Raw genomic sequence first — 6,000 nt, 5'->3', positions numbered from 1 at the left:
ACGTTGGCCGCAGCATTTTGCTCCAGGGCCTCAGCCACCCGTATCAGACTGGCGTCCATCCTCTGCAGAATCTCCGTATGGCAATCCGATTTAAAATTGAGTTCTGTGAGGAGGCCCACTGCCTGCGAGGGGGCACGCCCTGGACTGGCTTCTGCAGGGTCCTCAGCCGGATGTACTGGTTCCTCCCCTGCAGAGTCAGCAGAAATTCTGCGGCCAAGGCTCCCCTCTGGAGCAGACTCATCCGCCTCTGTCTCTGTTAGGAAATTGGAGAAAAGACTCACATTAGAATCTACATATTGGCACAATAGCATTTCTGAGTTGGTGACATCACAAGACTTACCTTGGCCAACATGAGGAGCCGCAAAGTCTGGCATGTCCGTATCCATGTTGGACACGCCAACACCTCCACAGCCTGCACACACCCCTGTGCCATCTCTTCTAAGTCTGTCAACTCCAATGACACAGGGGTGGGACCCCCACCTGTCCCCCTTGCATGCCTAGCCCTGTCGGCAAGTTTTTGTTTGAGACGATATTTGAAGTCTGCCCATCTGTGGAATGAATTTGGAACCATTATCCTTTTTTTTACAATGGGGTTTGGTTATAGGATGGGAAAGTGTTTACTTACCGCCGTTTGACATCCCGGGCTAGACGGACATAATCACCCACCCTATTGACAGCAACGGCGACCTCCTCCCACATTCTCCACTTCTGGCTTTGGCTCATATTCCTGGCTGCCTGGGGCAGGATGTCAACGCACTTCTGGATCAAAACCTCCATCTCCTTGCTTGTGAAATGTGGCTGCCTTTTTTTTTTTGCAGCTTTGGCGGGTTGACTGGGGCCAGCAGTCTCTTCCATGTCATCCTCCTCACCTATTTGGGTAAATATGCAGATTTAGCCACTTCACAACTTGCACAATATTATGTTTTAAAAGAATCATTGACACAAAATGCATGAAGGCCTTACCGCCGCAATTTTGACCATTGTTTCCCTGGTTTGAAGCCATGTCTCTGCTTCCAGCATGAAATCATCCAGAAATTCTATGTGATTTCGTGACGTATTTATACATGCGTCCTTAGTTTGCGGCCGCATCATTGATTGTGCGTCCCTATGATTCATCCTTAATTTGTGCGGGAAAATAAACACTATTTATGGCTTGGTGTGTGTGGATTCGAGGTGGGGTTGTTGGAGTGTTGTCGGTTAAGTGGTTTGGATTTGGTTGGTTGCGTTTGGAGGATTTTGCAGAGTTGTTTTTTTGTTTGTTTTTGCTACATTTCTTTGGTTTTTCCGTTCGCATTTTTTTCATTTTTTCAACATCCTTTCCTGATTTGGTAAGTTTTGTGCATTCAAATTTGTGGCCAATTGGTGTATTCTTCTGTTTTGTGGTTCGTTAATTTGTTTAACACTCATTTCATCTTTTTTAGTTTTTTTTTGTTTTCGGACCCAAAGAAGTTTTTTGTGGAAATCTTATATATTCGAGTTGGGTAAGTCCATTTTTTGTCTTGCATTTGCGAATTAATTACCGCATTTTTGACTGTTGGTGTAGCGACTTGCATTTGCGAATTAATTACCGCATTTTTGACTGTTGGTGTAGTGACTTGCATTTGCGAATTAATTACCGCATTTTTGACTGTTGGTGTAGTGACTTGCATTTGCGAATTAATTACCGCATTTTTGACTGTTGGTGTAGCGACTTGCATTTGCGAATTAATTACCGCATTTTTGACGGCTTATTCATCATATAATCCAGTTTTGCTTTTCCCTTTTCCATTTTTTGGGTCCATTTGAACCCTATTTGACGTACGGTGTGCAATGTAGTTTTCATCGATGGCCAAATGTGTTTTTCCGCTATTTTCTGTGTTGGCTTGCAACAATTTTTAAACAAAAAAAACACCCTCTAAATTTTTGAAGTCTCATTGTTGGCTTTTTTACAGTTTATACGTATCATGACAATACCCCGGCATGTAAGCAGCTATGGATGGTATCAGAAAGCTAAGTTGTTTTTTCTTACTTTTGGGGTGGGTCAAAAGCCTTACATTGTAAACTTTGAATTTCAGGTAGATCTGGGGCGAATTGTTCTGGCCCTGCTCCCAGAAGACGACCAACCTCAAACTCGTCCCAGGCGTAGGCATCGTAGGCATGCAAGGCCCCAGATATTTCGAACACGTGTCACCCTTTTTGGAATGCCCGATGATGAGGTTTTAAGACGCTACCGTCTACCTCCCAAAATCATCATAGACACTCTCTCATTAATAGAAAGTGATCTTGAGCGGCAAATTGACAGTCCAACAGCAATACCACCACTGACGCAATTTATGGCGGTGTTACATTTCTGTGCCTCAGGATCATTTCAAACAACGGTGGGAATAGTGGCGGGCATCTCCCAATCCTCCTTTTCCAGGATCCTGAGGGCAGTGATGGAGGCACTTTTCAAGCACCTCCATCATTTTATTAAAATGCCTTTGGAAATGGGTGCCCTTAGTGTGGCCAAGGCCAATTTTTACCAAATAGCTGGCTTCCCACACATCATAGGGGTTGTGGATGGTACTCACATACCACTTCAGCCTCCAGCACGGCTGGAGGCAATATTTAGAAACAGGAAACACTATCACTCCCTGAATGTAATGGTGGTATGTGATGCCTCCCTCCAGATCCTGTCCCTGAATGCTAAATTACCCGGAAGTGCTCATGACTCCTTCGTCATCCGGCAATCAGGGATATGGCAGAAATTAACCAACCTACAAGCTGGTGATGCGTGGCTTCTGGGTAAGTGGAGACCTTTAGTACATAACAATGTTAAGCTTGATACACAGTGTTCCTGATGTGGTCTATTTTTGTTCACAGGAGACAGTGGATACCCTTGCATGTCCTGGCTGCTCACTCCTTATTTGGCTCCCACACCAGGGCCACAAAGTGCGTATAATTCCGCACTTACAGCCACCAGGCAAGTGGTGGAGCGCTGTATCGGCCTTTTAAAAGGCCGATTCAGATGCCTCCACCGCTCTGGTGGCGAGCTCATGTATGTGCCGGATATGGTGTCGAAAATTGTGGTCCTGTGTGGGATATTTCACAACATTGCCATAAGGAGTGGTGTCCCAATGCAGCCAGAGGATGCCTTACCTGAGGATGGCCCCCCCGAGGTTGGTCGAAGGTCAGTATGTGGGGGGGCCATACGCGATGATGTGGTGGCCAGATTTTTTAGGTAAGTTTGAACAAAACTCCAGTGTTTATACCTAATGTGTTTGTGTTTTTTGGCGAACATCTAATTTATTTTTAATTTTCTCACCATCTTCTGTTTGTTCACATAATCTTTGGCACTCCAACGCTCACTACTTCCTGCTACCCTTACCAAACCTGGATCTGGTCCTTTTGGGCATATATTCTTGAACCCATATCGCAACGCCATGTTTGTGGAATCATGTTGGCATGGTCCTTCGTCAACCAGTTCTTGATTTTGTGTTTTTATTTAATTATTTCTTGGTATGTGTTGTATTTGAATTTATCACTGTGTATTTTTTTTGGGAGTGACCACTTTGTTTTCTCTGTTATGTTGTCAATAAATGTTTGAAGAGTGAAATGGTCTTCCTTTTTTGGGACGTTAACAGCAAGTGTAACCAGGTTAACACAAGTTACATTTGACTAAGGGGTAAACCAGTACTGACGCCAGTTGAGCAAAACTGAAATATGTTTTCAGCTTCCCAATCCACACCAAAAGGAAGCCTGGCCCAACCTTGGGATTTGTAAGATTGGCCTAAGCAGCTTGCGCACCAAGTAGGAACCTGGAAAATGTAGAAATCTGAAATTGACACTACACCCAAAAAGGGAAATGACATTGTTACTGTTATGTGTTTCTGGTGTCTGTTTGACATACAAAGACAAAACACAATCTAACTTTTAAAAAAGGGAAATCCTTGCAGGAACTTATGTCAGGCTAAACTATCTTGGTTTTGGTTTTTAAAAATGAGCCACAACGTATATTTGTCTTAATAAATTTATTTGGAAAATAGAACAAAAAAAAAAAATCTAATGCCGAAGGAGGCCAGACAGCCGGTCGAGGGCCACCAGAAGGCCGATTACATGGTGGCGCATCTGCCCCACAACATCCGCCACCTCTTGCCGACGCCTCTGTTCCTCTGTGGGTGAGAAAAGTGTGTGGGTTAATACAACAATAGGGACTCCACAGAAAAACATAAAAAAAAAACCAAATCACTCCTAAACCCAAAAACAGAAATAAAAAGGGTGGGCTGGCAAAAATACAAGGCCTAGGTACAAATTCCCACAGGTATGATATGTGTATGCTTAAATCACCAGGAAGAGGTAAAGGCAAACCTTCACAATCAACAAAAGTCAAGCCACAAAAACACGAAGAAAGGCACGACACATGATTACATACAAACAGTTTGTGCTTTAAAAAAAAAAATTAAAAAACATACTGGGAAACAAATCGGGAGCTCCGGCCAAACCTCCATGATCCTCCTCGGAGGATCCGTCATTCCCCAAAGAATGGGGCGGAGTTATGCTGGACTCCGGGGAGGGGGTAATTGGAAGAGGGGTGGGTGGAGGAGAGGGGGAAGTGGGACGGAGGGGAAGGAGGCCCGACATTTCCGGGAGAGGGTCTGGGAAGGATGGGGAGGAGTGGGGAATAGGGGAAAGATTTGGGGTGGAGTGTTGGCTGGGGGTTGGGGAGAGTGGGCGGGAACGCCGACGTTGACGGCGGAGTCTTGGCTGTCCCCCTAAAATATGTCAAATAAATTGCGTTTAGTTTATGGACAAATCCGGGCAAACAAACAAAAAAAACAAAAATAATAAAAAATAAAACCAAAAAAAATAGCAGTAGAATTAAAAATTCAGAAAAAGAGGGGAAACATGCAGACGCAGATATGAGTACAAATAATAAATAGAACAGACAGGAAAACATGCAGACGCAGATATGAGTACAAATAATAAATAGAACAGACAGGAAAACATGCACACGCAGTTTGCCCCACAAACACAAACATTAAAACCACAATACATAACACTTACTTGCCAGGATCTGCATGCGAAAGCATGCCAGCAAGCGGGGCGTTCGCCGTTGCAGGTCGGACCACCTGCGCTCCAGCTGCCCGATGTTGCGGCGTGAGCCGAAGGACCGCAGGCGGGACCGTACCTCCGCATACGCGGAGCGCTTCTGCCGGTTGGTCATGGGTTGAGGCTGGCTGGTGATCCGGCGATCCATGACCTCCGTAAGCACCAGCAGCTCACGCCTGGTGAATGCGGAGGCTCTCATGATGGCAATGGTGTTTTTCTTAAAAATCATTTTTGATAAAGTGTGTAAAAATTTTCTGATTGGCTAATGTATTTTGGAAATTAACAGGAGCAATTTTATTGGTTAGTGTATGAGTCATGTGTTCGACAGGGCCAGAAATCTCTGGAGAGTTAGGATAGGCTTGATGCAGTGACATGCGTAAGCAAATTTAAATAAAGAAATGAACCCAGGGAAATATGCGGGGATCCACAGCAATAGTACAATTGTTTAATTGTGGTTCACATGTTTTTTGAACAATAAAAGCGAATGTTTCATCCGTACGTATTCTGCGGGTAAACACAAACACGGACAAGAGTAAAGTTTCTTGCATTGTGTTGAAAAAAAACAAACAATTAAGCTAATTGATACATTGATTGGCATGATACGATTGATGGAGGTAGGCAGAATAAAGGAGCAGGTAATCGACATCTGACAAGGCCACTTCCTGTTTATACGTGTGCATGCGTTCCTTTCAAGCCATTTCGGGGATGTACGCTCGCTATTTCGTACGCTCGTTAGTTAGAGGAGGGGTCGTCAGAGTTTAGGGAGGAATTTTAGATGCGAACGAAAATACGAGCGAGCCATTGAATTTAAATATTTTTGTACGTACGCCTAACGTACGTGCGCCCGCTTGCGAGTGGGTCTGAATGAGGGCCTTAATCCAGCCCTGTGGGGGTGATATGACTCAGGACAGGGAGAAAAAAAAATGAGGACTC

The sequence above is a fragment of the Taudactylus pleione genome, unplaced genomic scaffold (genome assembly GCF_031769625.1).
Source record: "Taudactylus pleione unplaced genomic scaffold, aTauple2 ptg000791l, whole genome shotgun sequence".
In the NCBI taxonomy this organism is placed as follows: domain Eukaryota; kingdom Metazoa; phylum Chordata; class Amphibia; order Anura; family Myobatrachidae; genus Taudactylus; species Taudactylus pleione.
The sequence above is the reverse complement of the archived record's forward strand: the minus strand, read 5'-3'. Positions refer to the sequence as shown.